Source organism: Monodelphis domestica, chromosome 1 (genome assembly GCF_027887165.1).
Source record: "Monodelphis domestica isolate mMonDom1 chromosome 1, mMonDom1.pri, whole genome shotgun sequence".
NCBI lineage: Eukaryota > Metazoa > Chordata > Mammalia > Didelphimorphia > Didelphidae > Monodelphis > Monodelphis domestica.
The window spans coordinates 703,942,815-703,966,239 of NC_077227.1; the positions used below are offsets into that span (position 1 = coordinate 703,942,815).

Below are 23,425 nucleotides of genomic sequence, written 5' to 3' on the forward strand. Positions count from 1 at the left end.
CACAGCATAGCTGAGATGTGGTCATCTAGTCTTTTCTTGCAGACTTTTTTTTTTTTAATTATTACGTAAGCTTATTCTACTCTTGTGTAGCTTTAATTAAGAGAAATATTTTGTCTGTCAAACCTCGGTTTTCTTTTTTGCTACTTATACATACTGTTCCTAATTATTAACTTTGGGGCCACACAGAACAAGTCTAATCCCTTTTATTGAATGCAGTGAAATTATTATTTTTTATTTAGAATATTTTTCCATGGTTTCATGATTCATGATTTTTCTCATCCCTCTTCCCTCTCCCGGACACTTGGAACTGACAAGCATTTCCACTGGGTTATACATGTATCACTATTCAAAACCCATGTTATTCATATTTGTAGTAGAGTGATCTTTTAACATCAGAACACTGATCATATCCCCATTGCACTACATGATAGATCATGTTTGTCTTCTATGTTTCTGCTCCCATTGTTCTTTTTCTGGATGTGGATAGCATTCTTTCTCATAAGTCCCTCAGGATTGTCCTGGGTCATTGCATTGCTGCTAGTAGAAAAGTCTATTACATTTGGTTATGCCACAATGCATCAGTCTCTGTGTATGATGTTCTCCTGGTTCTGCTCCTTTTGCTCTGCATCACTTCCTGGAGGTTGTTCCAGTCTCCATGGAATTCCTCCACTTTATTATTCCTTTGAGCACAATAATATTCCATCACTAATATGTACCACAATTTGTTCAGCCATTCCCCAATTGAAGGGCATCCCCTCATTTTCCAATTTTTGGCCACCACAAAGAGCGCAGCTATGAATATTCTTGTACAAGTCATTTTCCTTATTATCTTTTTGGGGTACAAACCCAGCAGTGCTATGGCTGTATCATAGGGCAGGCAGTCTTTTAAAGCCCTTTGAACATAATTCCAAATTGCCCTCCAGAATGGTTGGATAATCCCCCCCCCCTTTTTTTTTTAAACCCTTACCTTCTGTCTTGGAGTCAATACTGTGTATTGACTCCAACGCAGAAGAGTGGTAAGGGCTAGGCAATGGGGGTTAAGTGACTTGGCCAGGGTCACACAGCTAGGAAGTGGCTGAGGCCAGATTTGAACCTAGGACCTCCCATCTCTAGGCCTGGTTCTCAATCCACTGAGCTACCCAGCTGCCCCCTGGATAGTCCCTTTTTTAAAAGAAAAAATTATTAATGTCTTTATAAAATTCCTTATTCATCCCCAAGGATCCATGTCTTATATTAAAGGAGGGGGCAGCTGGGGGTCCCAGTGGATTGAGAGCCAGGCCTAGAGATGGGAGGTCCTGGTTTCAAATCTGGCCTCAGATACTTCCTAGCTGTGTGACCCTGGCCAAGTCACTTAACTCCCATTGCCTAGTCCTAACTGCTCTTCTGCCCTGGATCCAATATACAATATTTATTCTAAGACAGAGGATCAGGGTAAAAAAAAGTTAAGAAAGAAAGAAAGAAAAAAATTCTTAACTAATGTGAAAAAAATCTGACTTCTATAAAATGTTCTCTCCCCATGATCTCTTATGTCTGTAATAACATCTTTTAGGTGGGGAGGGATATGTGTTTTGATGTTTCTTTGGGGCCAAACTTGACCATTATAATTTTGTAGCTCTAATCCTTTCTCAATGTAGAGTTCTTCAAATATTTGAAAACAGTTACCATATTCTTCCTCCTTCCCTTCTCCATGTTCTTTGTCTTCAGTTTCTTCAGCCTATCCCTTCTATGACTTGAAGTAAAATTCCATTTCCATCCTGGTTGTCCTTTGAAAACAGGATTTCTCTCTAGTTTATCAGGGCTTCTCCTAAAATGGGGTTCCCTTTAGTGAATATACTATTCTAGATGTGGTCTGACCAGTGTAGGGCACATTGAGATTATCCTCCTCCTAGACTTGGACATTATATTTCCAGTTATTAGAGTCTGAGAATGAAGATGCTTTCCATACTGTGGATTCCTTTGGAGCCTGAAGTAGCTTATGACACTCAAAAAACTGCTGAATAATTCCAAGTGCCCTCGATTTAAACCTTTAGAATTGATTTTTTAAATCCGAGCATAGAATTTCAAAATTATTCATAATAATGTTTTATTCTATCAATGTTTTTAAGGTTTTAGAATTTCTGGCTTCCTTCAAGTCCCTATTTCAGTATTACCTCCTACCTAGGGACCTTTCTTGATTTCTCTGTCCCAGCTTTCTTCCTTCATTTCAAATACTCCCCTTTCTCCCAATTGTTATGGTAAAACTTTCCTATCAACACTACTTATGATTTACATGAATGAAATTATTTACATGTATGTAATAGAAAATATGTTTTGTATTTATTTGTATACATGCTCCCATTTCCCCCCAATCTTCTTTTGAAAGAAAGGCTTATTGAGGGCAAATGGTGTTCTTGTTTGTGCCTTTGTGTCTTCAGCAGTGTCTGGCATATAGTATGTGTTTAATGATTGATTATTAAATTTAATGTCTCTTTTACTCCCTTTTCCTCCTTCCAAATCTACAAACCTTTGACACTCATTACCTTTGATGAGGAGCAAAAATGTTTAATATATCAATTGCTATAATTCATTGAGCTATTCCATAGATATAGAATTCTTCAGAAAAATAAACAGAATACTAGCCCTAAATATGCTTTCCTTTATGTAAGATATTCTTATGAAGAATAGGTCTTTTCATTTACCTTGTTATTAATTTCAGGATTATATAAAACTTTATTTTAGGCACAAAAGTGCTTAAATTTAAATTATAAGTGCCTAAATATGCATTTCAATTAATAGACCATACAAATTAATAGACCATACAAATACAATTGGACTTTGAACCTTTAATTTCTATATTTTTGTACTTTATTGTATGTCACATTAATACAGCTTTTTGAAGATCATCAAATAAGAAAAAGGTAGCTAGAAAGAAGCATGAAATGATAAGAAATGGGTGATTTTAAGTGTTATATTCTGGAATTTCAGAGTTGGAAGAGATCTACTATTCTAGCCCATATTTGAAGTCTTTCTACATCAAATCTGATTAGAGCCCCCTAGGTTTTTCTTGTCAATCTTCACTGAGAAGAAAGATGTTCAGCCTCCAAGGCAGTCTAGTCCATCCCACTTTTGGATAGCTTTAATTACTGGTAAGCATCACTTTACATTAAACCTCAGCTTAACTCTTTGCAACTCATTTCTTTGAATTTTCACCTTTAGGTCACAATGGAACAAGCCTAATAGTCCTTCAGATTTAGCTATGATGTGCTCCCTAAAGTCTTCTCTGGCCCCAGCCTCCCTGGCTTTTAACTGATCTTCATGTAGCATGAGTCTAATGCCCTTCATTCTTCTGATTGCTCTCATCAGGACACTGTCCAGCTCATCAGTGTCCTTATCAGAGAGTCCTTTTCAAGATGTGATTTGCAGAATGAAATACCAGGACAGGGTCTAGCAGGACTGTCATTCCCTCTTTGTTTCAGCACACGAAGTTTCTTTTATTGATGCCTTAATGTTATAATGGTTTTCTTGGCATCCATATCCCACTCTTGACCCATGCTGAGCTCACAGCTCACCAAAATCACAGGTCTTTAATTCTGTATGCATTTATTAAGTGCCTACAGTTTGTCAGATCTTGTGCTAGGTCCTAGAATACAAAGCCAAAAACAAGACAGTTCTCATCTCCAGGGAGTTTACATTTTCCTAGAGTTGTCTCCTCCAACTTGAACTTGTGCGAATGCTTTTTATGTAATAATTTTCCTTTTATGCATATTCAAAGTCATCATATTAGACCTAATAATAAACAGACAATGTAATAAAAGCATGATATGGTGTATATACACTATCTACTATATATTCTTTATGGTATATACACTATAGCATATAGTGATCATGTTACAGATATTCTCTAGGTATTCTTTCAGATTATGAGCCCATTTATAGAATGCTTTAAGATCTCATTGGGTTCTTTCAGCAAGGCTCAAAGGGCATATATGATGAGATAGCCATTATTATTATAATCTTTGTTTTACAAATGACAAAACTGAGGGTCAGGGAAGGTGTTCCTTGCCCAGAGTCACATAGCTACTAAATCTTTAGGCAGAATTTGAACTCAGGTTCTCCTGACTTCAAATCTTATCATTCTATCCATTATACCATATAGCTGTCTAATATTTAAATTGCAGGTTTTCACTGGTAGATGGATTTTCCCATGGAAGTTCCCTATGATAATGAAATCATATGCATGGACAGACGAAGCCCAATGCCTTGTGCTGCTTAATGTTTCATGACCAGTGATATAGTTGTATTAATAAGTGACCTGTCAGGATCTCACAAACTATATTCACTTTAATTATGGCAATCTTTCACTTTTCTGCAGTAAATGAAGATAATCTATGTTTTATATCTCCATTCCTTTATTTTTAGAGACTGTGTTATTTAGAAAGCATGTATTACATAAACGTCAGTTACATATTATAAAGGCTTCTAAAGCACAGCTTTTGGACATATTAGGAGTGTGATAGGACTATATATTTTTTAAGTTTATTCAATCATTTCTTAATTTTCAAGTATGTGATTTCTAGAACCAAACAAGGAGTCACAGGCAGCCCCCCAGCTGATGATGGTATGTGTCCTGAAACTTCCTTTTTAAACCATTTGGAATCTGGTACTCATTTCTCTGAATGTTAGTTAGTTCCAGAACTAGACCATAAAATGCATCCTATGTAATACAGTTGTTCAGAAAATGCTCTATAAATACTAGAGCATTAAATGACATGAGTTATTATTACTCTTTTAGAGCCAATCATATATTATTTCTATGGGAAATACTTTTTGAAATCCAGTTTGGGATTCCAAGACTACATTGTTCCAAGTTTGAGGATTATAGGGGTACAGGATAGGTGGGAGGACTCTGGCGTAAGTTGGTGCTAGGAAGGAAAGGGCAGGAGTTGGATAGAAGGAGCTGGTGGCAGGGAAGGCACTGTAGTGGCTGGGACATCTTGCTTTAATGTTACTTCAGCGGTGCTTCTTGGTCAGGGATAATTCTCTAGTTATCCTTTTTCTTCTGGGAGCCATAAGATTAGGACTATGGATTTTCCTTTTGGTTTCTACCACATCATTTAATTTCTCTTTGACTCCCTTATCTACTGTCTTGTCCTTGAACCATACACATAGCTCTTTTGAGGCTTTTAAATGATTTTTTTGGGATGGCAGCAATAGAAAATGGAGGGGAATGAGGTGTTAAAATAAGTTCCTTCCAATTTCTTCTTTTCTCTTATGTTTTCCCCTTAGAGCTGACCACAAGTGCTAATAATAATTCAGATGCACTAGAAAGATACATCCAAAAATTAAATTAAGATTGACAGGCTTTTCAGAGGGTCTAATAACCCAGCCATTCATTATAAGGCTTGGAATAGGGGCCAGGAGTGAAAAGCAGAATGGATCCTAGGAATAGGGTTAGAAGAGCCTCTGGGGGTAGAAGTGAAGATGGAATGGAGGTTGGGCATGTGACTGATAGGGGTCATCATTGAGGATGGAGTGATCAGCTTCAGAAGTGGCCTTAGTTATTTAGTTGCTTTGAGTTCTTTCTCATCAAAGTTAATTTTGCTAGCTCTACCTCTTTCTCATCCCCCGTGCACAGGGTTAGAGTCTGTCCCTTAACATGCATTTATTAGGCAATTACTATATGCCTGACACTAGGCATTGAGATATAGAAATGTGCTATGCATTGAGATATATAAATGACAAAGATGACAAAGTCCTGTTCTCAAAGAACTTATTTATCTTCTTATCTTATGGGGAGACAATATGGAGATCTATAAGTGTGCAAAATGTATACAAAATAATTGTGAATTAAAACACAATATCATTATAATTCATTATTGAATATAATTAAATTAAGTATTAATAAATAGATTAAGCAGTGTGAAAGAGAAGACTTGAGGGTGAGGTTCTAGGCAGTAGGCCATGGAGGGAGAAGAAAGGAGAAGGGGGAATGGGAGAACAAAAGGGAGTTCTGATCTCTATCTGCAAAGACAGCTATGGCTATTTATTGTTGGGAATTGCTTGTATTGTCTCATCCAAATTGTGGTTGTATATTTACTTTCTGGAAGTGCCTGAATGTGGTCTTCAGCTGAGCCTTCTGTTTATTTTGTCTATTACTTAGAGAGCTTCTTGACACTTTCAACGCCTGGCATGCCTTTGTAAGACCAAAATTGGCTTCCAGAGTGGAGGGAAGATAAGATCAATAAAAAAACATTTTAAAGAGATGAAGTTACAGAAGAGACAGCGCCCTACTTTCAGCCCCAGCTAAATATGATAGTTTAAGGAGAAACTGTGATGATTTAAATACATATTTCTAACATCTTTATTCAAATGTCCTAGTTTGTCTGACATAGATTTTTAATTATTTGTATTTGTGCATCCTTGTGTAATTGAGTCTTCTTGTTTTAGTAACTGGTATGGTTATTTTACTTGAAATGATCTTTCTGGAACTTAATAGCATTACTAATAGTTTCTAATACTTCTTTTGTGGGTCATTGATAACATCCAAAGCATTTTCCGTCTAATATTGTTTGATTTTCACAACATTTTAAAGTAGGTAGTGCCCTGGAGATGGCATTAGCTCCTTTGCATTTGAGGAAGTGAGGACTTAAATGACTCTACTGATGCCTCATAACTAACAATTGGCAGTATTGGACCCGGAACCAACTCAGATCAGTGTTCTCCAGAATAAATATGGACTTTGCAAAGGCTTTTGGGCATAGTTGAAATTTCTTAAATGTTAATCCCATCAGACATGGTTTTCTGGCTACAAAGACTTAACAGGCAGAGTTGGGATGCAGAGCATGGGATGCCTGATTTTGTAAATCACCCTGAAGGTTTGAAGGGAAAAGTGAATGTTGTAGCTATATTCCTTACACAGCTAACTGTTGGTGAAATCTCACTGGTAAGAATAGTGTTGGGAAATGATTGGTCAACTGTGATTCTTTACCTGTTTCACCTGGATATCATTTAAAGAATGTGTACAATTTACACAGGACCTGAATCTGAGTTCAATTCTTTTGTTCTGATACTAATTCAGTATATGCTTCTATCCTTATATTTTACATTTAAAGTAAGGAAAAAAACCTAACGATAAGCCCTGAAATGGTCTCCTCATCCCTTAAAGGGAAACTTGTCTAACCGGGGTTACCTAAAATAGATGTGACTCTTAGTAAAGGAGCATCATGTAAATAAAAAAAAAAAACCAAACAATTGACTTTTTTCCCTTATTGTTTTTTCTTAACATGACCTACATCACTTATATTTTAAGATAAATATGGCTCATGGTAATATACATTTTTTTTAGAAAAATATAAACAAATGGAAAATTTTCTGAAATGTTTTTAGGTCATGTTACTAGAAAAGATGGCATTTTGAGACTTATCAATTATATATAAATATATCCACAAAAGGTTAATTGAGAGCAATGTTTTCTTTGTGTCAGAATGGTATGTGAGTTTGAGATTGTGAACTTCTTGGATGAAAAATTTAGTCTGGGAAGAAAGTTGCTTAAGTAAGAGGAATTTTTTTGCAAGGGACTTTCATCGATAATGTCTCTGATTTTAATTTTGATGTTATACTTGAAGGGCAGGAATTGTGTTTTGGAATTGTTTTATTATAGTCCTTCTAAGTGTTTATATGTTATGGTTCAAACAGCTATGTCCTTGAGGAAATGTTTCTAACCTAGGAAAATTTTTAATGCTATGAAAACATTTGCTGAAAATTTTCCTTTTAGATATGATTGCTTGGCACAGATTATATTCATACAAATGTGGTCCTTTTTTCTTTTAAAAATGTGATTGTTGTATATGTAAATGATGAAAAAACAACTAATGCATTAATGTCCCTTAGATCAGATTTACTTTGGAACTTTTGTAGAATCATCCATTAAAAATGTTCAATGAGATTTATGTTGTGGGAATTGGATTAGTGTGCTCCCTAACCCTCCCTCCCCAACTCCCCCCATGACTGGAAACAACTTTGCTTAGCTGTAGGGAATGTTAAGGAGGCTAGTTGGTTTCAGAGAAATTGCATTATTAATATAAAACTGCTAAAGAATGATAGGCTTGTCCTCTTGATTTAGTCATTTTATTTCTTGATAAGAACCAAAAGTTGCAATGAAGCAGCTTGCTCTTATCTTCTTGTAAGAGAGAACTTAAATGCCTAAAGTTGACTTTGGAATGACCCAGATTTTACAGTGGTTATACTTTACAAAACACTTGCAGTCTGTACTAATTACTGAATAGTGTTGAAAATATATTTAAAATTGATTTTGTGGTCTCTAAAAGGTACAGGCATATTGTCACATTTTGTGATCTGGTACTGACTTTTGTCATGTAACTGAAAGTCTGTAAAGTTGTGCCCCACAGAGGTACTTCCTTTAAATGAATTTCTTTGAAAATTTTGGCTTAGTTCTGTTAATTTTCTAATTAATGAAGTGTTAAAACAGTTCCTTCCTCTTTCTTATAGAAAATAGACTCAGCTCTTATGACATATGGCTAAGTACTGGCAGTGTCACCAAAGTCATGCTTAGGTACATGAATCATGATTGTTCTGAAGAGATGAAGCAAGTGTAGCATCTTATGCTAAAGACATGGGATACATAAGCTATTCAGGAAAGGTAAGATTGGAAAATGGCTAGTTGTGTAGCAAGACCTTGAGATAACAGATGAATCACTTGTTTTGGTCCAAGGACTACACTCAAAATACCTAGATGAAAGCCATTACCTTATTATTGGGTAGATCTTTTTTTTTTTTTAAAGCCCTTACCTTCCGTCTTGGAGTCAATACTGTGTATTGGCTTCAAGGCAGAAGAGTGGTAAGGGCTAGGCAATGGGGGTCAAGTGACTTGCCCAGGGTCACACAACTAGGAAGTGGCTGAGGCCGGATCTGAACCTAGGACCTCCCGTCTCTAGGCCTGGTTCTCAATCCACTGAACTACCCAGCTGCCCCCTGGGTAGATCTTTTAAATAAAATTTTTAATTTGATTTTTTTAAATCAATATTAGTCAGCTTTCTCTGTTCTCCCTCCTCTGATTTGTAAAAAAAGGAAAATATGTTACACAAACATGTGTAATTAATCAAAACAAATTCCTACTTTGGCTGTAACTGAAACAATATCTCTCAATTTGCACAAGTTTAATTAATCAGTTAATAAATACTTATTAAGTGCCTTTTCTACTCCAGGTATTGTGTTAAGCACCAGAGATATAAAAAGAGCCAATAGATAGTCCCTTTCCTCAAAGAACTTATAATCTAATGGGAGTGTTGAGGTAATTAGACTTCTTGGTGCTGGGTTTGAGACGTCTGTGCCTTGGTATCCCTGCACTGGCATGTTCTGCCAAGGTGATTCCTTAGGCTGTGGACCTCTTTGTCTCTCTCTGCTGACTTGGGCTGGAAATCCTTGTGATTTTTGTCTTGGATCTCTCAATCAGTACTCAGTCTGATGCCTTCTAGATCTCTTTGGAGTTGTGTGATAGAGCTCTGCTGGACTCTGCTACATCGCTCCCTTGGCTCTGCCTCACTCTTCATGAAGGAGCTTTGGGAGCACATCGCTGAGGATTTCCCAGAATGAGTAGACTTGTTTTCAGTCTGCCCCATTGGAGGGCGTGGATAAGATCATAGAAATGCAGAAATATTTAGAATGTCTCAAAGTTTTGTAAGTTAATTTATGTTGAGGTTGTAGTTCATTTAGTTCTTATGTTTCTTACTTGGAGACTTAGGTGGGATTAGTGATCCCTGTCTTGGAGATGTACAGAGAGGCATACCTCTGTGACTTCTCATCCTGTCCCATTCTCGTTCACGTTTTCCTTTAAATCCTTCTGAGAGGATCTTCCCGGCATGTTGGGTTCATTTCACTCAGCTTTTCTTGCAATTTCAGTAATAGCTTGTCATTTCTCATTCTCCCTGCATGACCAACTTGCCACTTTTCTGCTCAGGGCTTATCCTTAATAATGTCTTTTATGGTATTTTTTAAGTGTAAACCATCACTGATAATGTGATCACCAAGCTTATACTCAACCTGTGTCTTTCAGTTGAATTTTTTAATTACCCAGTTACCCCAGTGTCTGGTCCATAGTGAGCACTTACTACATAAATGCTTGTTGACTCGGAATTATCATTTTTGTCTCTTTCAGATTATAGTTTCCATGACTTACAGCTGTGTGACATTACTATGAGGATGTACAAATAATTTATTGGTAGAGCATAAAATTGTGTAAGTCTTTAGGGCTTTAAGTGATGAATATAGTTACATCTCAACAATACTTATATGAAGCTGGAAAGAATGTGGTGTTTGACAAGATACGGATTATGTCTGTGATGCTTTGTAGCCCTCATAGTACCCAGCAAGAGTTCTTGTGGTCAAGAAATATTTGTCAAATGTTAAATACTTTCACATGTTGTAGCATAGTATATTATTGCCACTGAAAGAGGCCATAGTGATGTAATTTATTGATGAATTTAAAAAAAAGTAAAACTGTGCCTTATTTCTGTACTTGTCAAGAAGAGATTGCCAACTAATTATTTTTACAACTCGTACTTTCCATCTTAGAATCAATTCTGTGTATTGGTTCCAAGACAGAAAAGCAGTAGGACTTCCAAGACAGAAAAGCAAAAAGGACTAGGCAATGGGGGTTAAGTGACTTGCCCAGGGTCATAAAGCTAGGAAATGTCTGAGGCCACATTTGAACCCAGGACCTGTCATTTCTAGGTCTAGCTCTCAATCCACTGAGCCACACAACTGCCCCAATGCCAATTTACTTTTAATAAACTAGCAAAGTTTATGAATAGTATATATGTATTAGGGCTATTGTTCAAAAATAGTCTAATATGTAGGTTTAATCTGAATAACTGACTAATGTTTAGTATAAGCACTAGAAACATGAAATGGCTACTCTACCCACTTCTTTTGGAGAGACAATGCATAGTGATAAACCTTGTAATCAACCATTTCTGTTGCCATAAGCTGAGGAACCTTGGGGTTGTTAGGTCAACTTTTTGGGCTTGATTGGCATCTTAGATTTAGAATCAAAATGGACCTTCTCCTCCTTCAAATCTTTATTTTATAGATGAGAAAATCGGTTCAGAGCAGAGGATTGAAGCAAGCAGATGTAGGATTTGAAGCATGGTCCTTCTTTAAATTCATTGATATTTCTCATATACTGGGCTCCTTCTTGCATTTTCTTATTTGTGAAATAATGGGAGCCAACTAGATGCTTCCTAAGGTATATTTCAGGCTTATAATTCATGGGATAACAGGATCATAAATGTAATGCTAGAAGTATCTCAAATCTAAATTCTGGAAACTGAGCCGTGGAAAGGTTACATGATTTGACCAGAGTCTTATAGATAATTAATATTTGAGGAAGGATTTGAATCTATAACTTCTGAATCCAAGCTATTCAATGTGTTATGCTCTCTTCCTTCCTATGGTAGTAATAGTTAATTTATATTACATGATTATGTTCAATAGAGTTTTGTGGCCTCTGAACTTTCTTACTTTGTTTATCCATTTTTTGGTGAAACATACTCTGTGTTCTAAGCATGTGTTTAAATAGCTGATTGGAAAGGAAATTTATATAAAACGTATCCCTATTTGTGGCATATTTAAATTCAAAAACCATTTTATGCTGCAGGGGGAGCTCTTTATTAAGTTAAAAAAAGTCTCCTCTCCCATTTCCCCCAGCTTAATTTCCTGAAATTATTGGGGAGTGAAATTAATATTTTATGGTCTTTGAATTCAATAATATGTCAAGGATTATGCACATCATTTCTTTTTCTTTTATTTTTTTTTTCACCCCACTGTGAATTTCTCTTAAAATTTTGTCCTTGATTCCTTGGGAACTTGAGTCATCAAGTATACATTTGTTAGAGGCTTTTCCCCTCTTACGACATGGACTGTGTCAGTAATATTCTGGTCTGCTTTGCAAATAACATATTACTCTCTCTTAATGATTCATTTGTTGAGGTGTGCCTTGTGGGGATCCGATAAACCACCCGTATCAATGTTCTTGAGTAAGATTGGTAAAGTTAAGATCATCTTGTTAGTGAAGGAACATGATGTGGAGAGAGCCCTCAAGTTGGATATAGAATATCCCAGTTACTTTCTCATATTGTTTGCCATCTCGGAATCTCCATTTCCTTATTTAAAAAGATGGAGAAAATAGTGTTTGTACTGCTTGCATTCAAGGTTACGTGCTTTTCAGACTATGAAATGACATGAGAAAATATTCTTCCATGTAAACAAGGCCAGAGTTTGGGACATTTCTGTGTTTTCAAGAACTTTTACCCAATAGAGTAATTCAGAGAAATGGGAAGCTGAAGTAATTCAAGTGTAATCACACCTTCTGTACAGCATTTAGGGGAGAAGAGAACTATTAAAAAAGTAAACATTTTCATGATACTGTGACAGAAATCCAGTTGGTGAAAGTAGGGAAAGATAGATGATAATGAGAATAAAGTGTGAGTGAATGTACCTTTAGAATCTTAACTTTTATAAAGTAATATATGTAGTAATACAATATTATGTGTATAGTTATATATTATTGACACAATATGTAATAAAATTATGATGTGACTATAACAGGTAAGCATATCTATGTTTAGATGCACATGTCTGCACATCACACATATAATCATATACAATAATTCTACACACGTCTACATATAAACATGCCTATACACACACACACATGTATATATTCCAGATCTCTTTTGGTGAAATGGGACACTGACACAGATAGATATTCTAGCAGGCAACTAATTGAATTGTAATGAATAGTGACTGGCTGGGAGGAGTGAGGATAGATGTTGACTGTCCTCAGTAAATTTGGGATGATTTTGTGGGATTTCAAACTAAGGAGAGATTAATGATGATAGAATTTATATAGTTGCTTACTTTAGCCCAGACACTGTGCTAAGTTCTTAAAAATATAACCTCATTTGATTACCAAGTTAACAAAAACCCAAGTAATTATTTTGTAGCTTTATATTTCCTTTATTTAAATAAATTTTATACTAAAAATAAAAATCAAGATTTTAATTTAAAAATAACTTATACCACTAATTCCATAAATGTACAATAAAATATTTTTTAGTTGAAATTGATAATAATGTATTGTCTTTTGAGATTTCTCTTTTGTCATAACTCTAATCTTTTAAATGTAAATTCTCTTAACTAGAAGGAACCTTAAGAGAGATAACTCGTTTAACCTTTGTTTCCTTGGCAGTATTTTAAGCCATTCATGACATTGCTTAATTCTTACATTTATGTTTACTCACTATATATTTATGAAGTTCCTACTGTGTGTTTGGCAAGAATGGAGTCTCATTTCTTTTTCTGACAGTGCTAGAATTAAATTCACAGTACCATGTAGGAAATTTAACCATTGTGGTACCTCAGTAAATTGTGACAAACACATATATTTCTGATACTTGGGGTCCTAAAATGACAACACCGTATCATCTGATTTATGAAACAGATGATTTTAAATAGCTAAATGTTTCCTATGTGTCATATTAATGAAAATTTTCTGCATTGTAAAAATAATTGTTTTCTGCTTGGGGTAGAAGAAATTAATTTTTGCACTCACACTTATAGTTAATTTATCTCTTGGACTTGTGAAACATTTTACACTATATTGTAAGCACTCTGTAAAATCAGTGTAATTGATTTTTTGATTTCCCATTTTATAAATTTCAGTAAGATGTTTTGGATGTTGGTATATTGTTAGAATTACTTTTCCTATTTTCTATATATTGATTTTAATGTTCACAAAACAATTTGAACAGTTCTTTACAAATAAAAGGAGTTAATTTTAGTTATAAATGGAAATCTTCCCTAAATTTCCTACTTTGATGTCTCATTGTGTCATGATGGTGACTTTGTCAGGCCTGTCAAAGGCTATACTTGCCAAGGATAATTTCTATGTAACAGCAGATGACATTTTTGTAGTACTTACTTTGTGTTAGTTACTATGCCAAGCACTTTATAAATATTACCTTGTTTGGGGCAGCTAGGTGGCTCAGGTTTAAAAATAATTACCTCATTTGATTACAAAATCAATAAAAACCCAAGTATTTGTGTCTTAACTTTTTTTTTTTAATTCTTACCTTTTGTATTAGAATCAATACTGTGTATAGGTTCCAAGGAAGAAAAGTGGTAAGGGCTAGGCAATAGGGGTTAAGTGACTTGCCCAGGGTAACACAGTTAGGGAGAGTCTGAGATCAGATTTCAACCCAGGACTTCCTGTCAATAGACCTGTGCCTCAATCCACCGAATCATCTACCTGCCCTTTTTTTTTTTTGCTTTGTATTTCCTTCATTTTAATCCTTATAGAAAAAAAATAAAAAAACAAAAAATTTTTAAATTAAAAATAACTTATACCAGCAATTTTGTAAATGTATAATTAACAGATATACAAATTACATCCTGTTAACTTAACAAAGCTTTGAGATTGGGTCAGATGCCCTCTATGTGGATATCATTCTAGTCAAATTGGGAGAAGCTCATCATCACTAGGTGATTTTGGTGATGAAGGAAGTATCCTCACCAGTAGAATAATAGACTTCAGCTATACTGATGTATAATGCAGGAAATAATCACTTGGTTTTAGTGATGGTGATGGTTTTTGTGAAATCAAAGTAACTTTCATAAAAATTGCATGAGATTTGGGTTTCAAGAACATTTAGACATGATGTGTGCTGTTATTTTAACAGCTTTTGCAAAGTTCACTATGTAGACTAGGGAAACTTGAAGCCTCCTTTTTTGGTTTGTCTTTTGGATTAATCATAGAAACTGAAAAGCCATTCTTTGCTCATTTCCCATCCCTAGCAATTCTTTGGTAAGTAATTTCACTTAGTTGGTTTTGAAATATAGAGAATAATTTCAATAATTATGAATAGAAAGTATGTTAAGTTAAAGCTAACTCTCAAATAGGTGATGGAAAAGGTCAGACAAGGATTAAATTGGATAATTGAGTAATATATAATTTACACACTCATGTTATATACACACACACACTTCTGTCCTTGACCTCTTTGCATTATATCCTGAAAGTAATGGGATCATTGGGATTTAACCCAGTAAGGTTTGAGCATTCTGGTGTCTTTTAAAAACTAATTAATTGATTTCCAGAGTGGTTGAACATTAGCCTCACCAATAGTGTATTTATTAGTGTGCTTATGTTCTCCTAAGATGTTCAGTTTTTGCTGCTTTTATTTGCATTTCTTTTATGAATTATTTGGATTAATCTGTTGTTCCTAATCAATTGCATTTTTTCTGAAAACTGTTCACAGATAATCATATATTTGTCGTAAGTCAATATATATCTTGCATATTAAACTTTTTTAAAAAAACCCTTACCTTCCTCCTTAGAATCAATACTGGGTATTGGTTCTAAGGCAGAAGAATGGTATGGGCTAGACAATGGGGGTTAAGTCATTTGCCCAAGATCACACAGTTGGGAAGTGTCTGAGCTCAGATTTGAACCCAGGGCTTCCCATCTCTAGGCTTGGATCTCAATCCACTGAGTTACCCAGCTTCTCCCTGCATATTAGACTTTTAACAGATTTTTAGTACAAAAATTTTTTTTCCTACTTGAATTTTACTTTCTTATTCTAGCTATACTGATTTTGTTCAGCATCTTATTAGTCAGTAGGTTATGAAGATCTTTGACTCCCAAAGAGAATATTTTATATTTAGTTCTAGAGGTGACTGAGAGCTCCTGGAGTTTATTGAATAGTAGATTGACATGATCAGGCCTGCCTTAGGAAAATCAGTTTGACAGCTATGTGGAGGATAGACTTGAGTGGGGATAGAACTGAGGATGGGTGACTGATCAGTGCAAGCCAGTAGGGATACAAAGACAAATACACACAGCCTTTGCCCTCAGTCTCAAGGACTTTCATTCTAGCATGTGAGAGTCTGCACAAATTTAGGTGTATATACAAAACATATACAAGATAAGCTTTTGAGAAAGGCACTGGTTTCTGGGAGAACCGGGAAAGGCTTCACATAGATATTTTTGCTTAAGAAGAGTTTTAAGTCTTGAAGATTCTTTAATTCTTGAGTCTTAAAGAAAACCAAAGATTCCACCAAGTAGAGAGGGACCAGAAATGTATTTTAGGTATTCAAGGCTACAAATTGATTTATTTAACTAAAATATTATGATCATTTTCTCACTTTTATTTGGTTAAGAATTTCCCCCATCCAGTTTTTACTTTTTAAAGGTACATGTTTTTGATCCTCTCAACTTTTTTTTTTTTAACCCTTACCCTTCTGTCTTAGAACAAGAAGAGTGGTAAGGGCTAGGCAATGGGGGTGGGGTGGGAGAGTCAAATGACTTGCCCAGGGTCACACGGATAAGAAGTGTCTGAGGCCAGATTTGAACCTAGGACTTCCCATCTCTAGGCCTGGCTCTCAATCCACTGAGCTACCCAGTTGCCCTCTCACCTTTTTTATTTTTTTATTTTTTTTAAATGATGTGTCTTTTTATATTTAGGCCACTTGTTATTTTGGAATGGGAATGTGCTGTAAGGTAGTGGTCTATACCCAGTTCCTGCTGAATGACTTCTTATTTTCCCAGCAGTTGTCAAAATAGATTTCGTTCTCCAGTAGTTTTTATTTTTGGTTTTACTGAACACTGGACTTCTAAACTTTTTACTTATCTAGTCTGAGAGATCTGGGTTTTTGTCCTGGAACCTAACCACCTGACTTCTCCTTACCTCGAATATGAGAGAGCTGGACAACATGATCTCTTAGGTTTTCTCTTACTCTTACATTTTGGTGATTCAGAAGGGAAATCCTGAACTAGATCCAAGATCTTGTCACTTTTAGTTCCGAGTTCTTTCCTTTTGAACAAGATTATATTTAGAGAAATAGAGAGAATCCTTATGGTCAGTTTCCACTTAAAACATGGAACTATGTTTTTTGTTATCTCACATGTTTGAAAAACATGTGCAAACCTTCTGTTGTTTTGTTTTGCTAATGTTGGTCCTAAGCTTCCAAACAAAAACACAGTCCTAACAGTGTCTCATAAAATTATTTGATTTATGCATCTGGTCTTTCTCACTGGTTTCATCTATTATCCTATCTGTTGCTTCCCTGTAGCTTAGCTTAGAATTTCCTCTTAATCTCTTATTCAGATAGGCATGCTCATTTTGTATTTTAAATATCTTTTTACCTTTACATAATCTTACATGAACCTACACTGGTGTTCCTCTTCTTAGGTTTTGTTAAGTTTTCTTTTCATGGATATATCTGATTTCTTCAATCTGAATGGCTATTGCATTTGTTCTGTAGTATCTTTATTCTGAAATATAGGAGCAATATCCAAAGTACAAAAGAAGCATTTCTATTATCCACCCAATATCCTAAGTTGTGCCTTTAAATAATTCAGTTTGGTTTGGTTGTCTTGAATATGATTCATACAAATAATATCAAATATTTCCAGGGGAAGTATGTTATATTTTAGAATCTGAGGATATCTTATTTTGTGATACACTTCTGATTTTTACAATTCTTGGCTATTTACGATTTGGCTCAGCAGCTGTTTTGTTTACAGAACCCTGTGTTTAATAATCATTTCGGTGTCTTGTTGATCATCATCTTTCTACTTCTCCAGCCCCATGTCTCCATTATCTTTGGCCTGGCCAATAGTAATGGCTTCCTAATTCATCTCTGTGCTTCTTCCCTCAGTCTTTTCTAATATATTCCTGTACTCAGCTACCAAATTGATACTCCTAAATCAGTCATTTGACTTTGTTACTCCCTTACCCAGAGATCTCCGATGGTTTCCTTTCTTCTCTAGTTCTAGGATAAACTAGAAAACCCTCTTTCTTCCATTTTCAGTCCTCTACAGTCTGGCCTTAACCTAGCCATCCTATCTTATTTAATACCCTTCTTAATGTATTCTCTGCCTCGTCAAACTAGACTGCTAGCCACTCTCCTTAATGTTTTGCTTTTGCACAAGTGATGGCCTATATTTAGAATATATTTACTTTTAGCTCCCACCTTGTAGAATGCCTATCTCCTTTTGATGGTGGTTCAGATTCCTCTTCCTATAGGCAACCTTTCCTGAGTACCCGACTTGTTAGCATTGTCTTCATCTTGAAATGACTGTTACTTTATATATATATATACTTTGCATTTATGTGTTAAGTTCAGCCAGTAAAATCTAAGCTTTCATATCAGGAGCTGTTTTCCTTTTTGTGAGTGTGTCTGTTAACACTTAATAAATGTTTAAACAATTCAACTGAAATTTAACAATTTCAATAGGTCAACTTGTGAATACTTGTCAGAAAAATGGTTTTCATTGAAAAAACATCAAATGCTTTAATTGGATCATATCCAGATGACTATTAAGGTCTTAGGATCTGGACTTGTAAAGGTCTGTAAAAATAACCTGTTTTTAGCTCTCATTTTATAGATAGGGAAGTTGATGTCATTGATCACAAAGATAATAACTACTAGAGCTAGTATTTGAATTTAAGTTCTTTTGACATACACTGCCCTTTCTACCATAATCTGATACCTCATCAGTTTTCCTCTCCTACTCTGGGTTCCATACAACACAGACAACTGGGGTGGGATCCTCTTTAGATTTCATTCTAAAATTATGACCCTTTTAAAAAGAGTATATTGAACATAATTGAATATTTGCTGGATAACTCAGGGTTATTATTCTGTACTGTAAGTCATTGATGCTCTCAGGACTTATGTTTCCATAGAGCTGAGATATCCTTGATGTACATCTTTCTAGGGATGAAGGTTGTACCCCATTTATGCTTATCTTTCCTGTGTCTGTCCATGATGAGTGTCTGTCTCTGAGTCAGTTAGTTAACTTTTATTATGTGTCTACTATATGTCAGACACTGTACTAAAACCTTGGAATTTAAGGCTGATTTCCCCATTTACAAAGGTGCTTCCAGTTCAAGGGTTGGTGGAGGGGAGACAAACTTCCAACAGCTGTGCAAATGGGATCTATGCAACAGTAAATTGGTGGGTACTTTCATAAGGAATTCAGTAAATCTAAAGGGGACTGGGAAAGGCTTCTTGTAGTGGGTGGGATTTTAGCAGAGACTTAAAGGAAGTCAGGGTAAATCTAGGAGGAGGAGATGCGGAGGGAAAGAATTCCATCCATGGAGAACAGCCATGGAGTGTTGTATGCGAGTTACAGCAAATGTACCATTATCATTGAGGATCTTTCAGTTATTTTGGCTTTGTGTAGATGCCAGTGGAACTTGGGACTTATAGACATGAAATGAAATGGGTACATATATAAATACTGGTTCCTGTAATGCCCATAAACTATACAATTATTGTGCCTCAAGTTGTAATTCTTTTTTTTTGTTGTTGTTGCTATTCTGAACTTTGTTATTCATATCTTTTATAATTCTGAACTGTTATTCTGAACCAACAAACTTGAACACTCCCATAAACAAAAGATAAGAAGTGGAAATCTCTGTTATGGATAGCCTCTTTTACCAAAGCATATAATAATTCAGCATGTTAGATTTAAGGCTCCCCTGTTTGTTTATTTCCTTTGCTTCAGACTTTGAAAGTTTTCATTATATACGATGATGATGATGATGGTGATGATGATAATGGTGATGATAACATTTTTTGTCACTAATGGTTGCAAATCACTCTACAAATAATTTTTTGAAAAAGATAAATGCCAAGTTCTATATTTTTATTTTAAGAAATCAATTTTATATAGTATGGAACAATGGTAGCCAGAGAAGAGTTATGAAATAGTATGAAAATAACTTTAAGGGTTTTGCTGGTCAGCAGTGCTTTCTGGTAACCAACCAAACTACTATGAAGATATCAAGGCCAGGTTAGTATAAATCTAACATCCAGGATGAGGGAGATGAGAGACTCACTGGACTATATAATCATCAAGTCATACTTAGAATATTTTGTTCCAGTTTGGACTCCACATTTTAAGAAAGGATATTGATAAAACTGCCTAGAAGAGCACAGACAGTATGGCGAGGGCAGTAAACACCATAGTTCCCAAGGATTGGTTGTTAGAGCAGAGGCTGTTTATCTGGGACAGTTAAGTACCTGCATGGCTGTGATGTGGAAGGAGGAATAGGTACATTTTGTATGTACCTATTTGTATGTACTGATAGTAGAACTAAGGCTGGGAGATTAGATTGAGAGGCAAATTTCCTCTGACCTAGGAAAAACTTCCTTATTGTTAGAACAATCCAGAAGAGGAAGGTGAATGACCTCTTGTCAGAGAAGTTGAAAAAGTCCATTTCTGTTTCCTGTTTTAGTTGGAGTAGATGACCTACATTATCTCTTCTCTAGCTGAGATTGTTATTCTTTATTCTTCTGGTTTTGCCATGCTAACTGAGCAGGCTTGAATCTTTTATGCCCCAAGCCATAAAATAGCAGAGCATTGAAGTATTACTGTTGCTCCATTACTTTTAATATTCATACTATAACTACATGAGACAATACATTTGATCTGCTTAATATCAATTAAGGGCAAATAAACACTGAAATTCTGACTGCTTAGCTTTTGCTACTCTTCTGTCTTAGAATTGATAAGATAGAAGGTAAGGGTTAATTAAGAAAATCTTATAGAGGGATTTCCAGAATCCTTATTTCTCTTACATTCCACTTGATCACAACTAGAAAATTTTGAATGTTATTAAATATCCTCTCTTTCCATTTTCCTGTTGTTTAAAGAGTAGTGGGAGAGAAGAGAGAAGTGAGTTAGGAAAATTCAGGAGAGTATATTCTGATTTAAAATGAAAGTCTCCTGACCTCCCCCCCCCAAAATCTAAATTCACAACTTTATGTAAAATTTCATGGACTGACAAAATAAAAGAATTCCTGTGATAGCTAGGGTTTTGACTACTTTTGTATAGAATGCACTTGCTTAGGGTAGCGTATCAAAAATATGTGACAGAATCTTCTGAGGAGTAGTATTTCTAAGGATATTTGTAATATCTTCATAAGTTAAAAGTGGTAAATGGATGTGTTTGAGTGGTATTTGAGAAGTTTCCATTTAGAGAAATCTTTCCATAAACACATTGAAAAAAGTTAGAAATAGGAATAACAAAAATTCATTTGGACTGTGCTCAGTGTATAGAAAAGAGAATAAGACTTAGGAACAGGAAACCTGGCTTCAGTTACAAACTCTGTGACCTTGGACAATTCAGTTTACATCATAGAGCCTTAATTGTCCTTGCCTCTCTCACATATTGCCTTCCTTATGCAATTGTTGTGAAAAAAGTGCTTTGCAAATAAGTCACTATAAATGTTAGCTCTGACTCTGCTTGGAGGTACTTGGGAGCAGTGAAATGAGATTTATTGAAACTTTCCCCCCATGATTGTTAGCATCTAAGCAGAAATACTTTTTTTATGTTTTTCTTAAACTATGTCCTTTTTCGTCCAGCCTCCCACACCTTTTTCTTACTCCTACTCCCTCAGCTGAGGACATTACTAAGAAAGTGGAGGTCATTCACTATGAGCATTCTTTTCTTTCTCCTCTTCTCCTGACTTCTTGATATCAGATCCCATTCTTTCCCTTTTTTCCTTCTGAGGTAGTTCCATTTTTTTAATATCCCTTTTGTCTTCAAACACACTCAAGTCTCTGTCTTAAAATAAACAAACAAACAAACAAACCAACAACTTACATTGGACTCCCTCTCCTTTAAGGATACTGTCCTATATTTCTCCTCCTTGTCTTAGCCACACTTCTAGAAAATGCCACCTTTAATTGTTGCTTATATTTCCATTTTACTCATTAACATTTTGTAGTTTGGCTTCCACCCATATCTGAATTGAAATTTCTCTTTACAGCAGTCATTGACTTTTGAATTGCCAGATCTCATGATCTTTTGTCAGTATTTCATCAGTTGAAATGACACTAAGGAAGAAGCATCACTATCCATTTTGCTGCTGTACCCTAAGGATCATAGGACCTTTCCATCTGACCTGCTCTAAAACCTTTGACATATTTTCCATTTTGTCAGAGCAAGGACACTTTTTCTGTTTTTATATCTGACTCTTAAGCACTTAATAAGTGTGTTAATCATTCATTCACTCCTTTCTCAATCCTTATCCTTATTGACCTCTTTGCAACATTTGATCCTCTTCACCATTCACCTCTCTATTTTCTCCTCTATGGGTTTTCTGTGATATTGCTCCCTCCTAAATCTCCTCTTTGTCTCCATCATCATCTGTATCATGTCCTCTAACTATAGGTCTGTCCCAAGGCTCTATATAGGGTCACTCTTTCCTTCTCTAACTTTGTCTCTTGGTGACCATATCAGCTCTGTCCAGGTAACTCAGAAATGTATCCGTCTGGACAATTCTATTTCTCTTAAGCTCTAATTTCACTAAATGTTTTTTGGACGTTTCAAACTGGATATCTAGGAGACATCTCACACTGGTCAAAAGAGAACCCATCTTCCCTATGTTCTAGTTTTCCAGTTTTATAATCTTAATATTTTATTTGATTCCTCCATCCCTCATCCTGTGTATCCAGTTAGTTTGGATATCCCATTTGGTACCTCTGTCCGCACCACCATTTCTCCATATTCAACCAAATTGCCACTTTGGTTCAGACTCTTAGCACCTCCTGCCTATTGTTATGGCTTCTAAGCTGGTCTCCTCACCTCAAGGCTCGTTCTATTCCAATTCATATTTTAGAGAGCTGCCAAAACCATTTCCCTTAAGTGCAGAACTGGCTAAGCCATTTTCCTACCCAGTAAACTCTACTGGCTCCTTATGCTTGAATCTAATCAAAACTCTTCTGTTTGCCTTTTAAAGTCTTTCCCAACTTGACTCTAGTTATTATTCGTTATTCTTTTTTCCCACACTCTGTGGCCCAGCTATACTGGCCCTGTTTCTGTTTCTCACATACTACATATATCTTCCAGCTTTGCACATTTTTCACTGACTGTGCCACATGTCTGGAATGTATTTCTTCTTCAGCTCAAACTTAGAGATTCCCTTGCTTCCTTTAAGGTGCAACTCAAACTCTATGGTCTAAATATTTCCTTTCTCGATCCCTTCACTTGTGAGTGCTGCCCTTATTTCCTAACTACTACCATGTATTTATTTTGTATGTACTTGAGTATGTATGTAATATTTTCCCTGATATATTGACCTTGTTTTGTTTGTTCTTTTTATGTGTATCCCCAGTGCCTAGCACAGGGTCTGGTGAGTATTAGTTAGTGCTTGTTGATAGATTGATTTGATTAATTTATAGGTCAAAATTTCTGACCCATCGTCCTTAGAAACCACACATTATTCATGTTAGAAAGGATCTTAGACATCTTTTCCTCTTTTACAGATGGAAAAATTGAAGTCCAGAGTGCTCGTTACTTTGCCTAAGATCACACAAGTAATTATGACATAGCCAAAACTAGTCCTCTCTCAG

The 23,425-nt window shown here is 35.5% G+C and overlaps 1 protein-coding gene across 16 annotated transcripts in view; it reads left to right on the forward strand.

Annotated features, from left to right (window-relative positions):
• The window catches only part of BANP (BTG3 associated nuclear protein), a 261,969-nt gene that overhangs the window by 75,410 nt on the left and 163,134 nt on the right, over nt 1-23,425 (forward strand). The window lies entirely within an intron of this gene.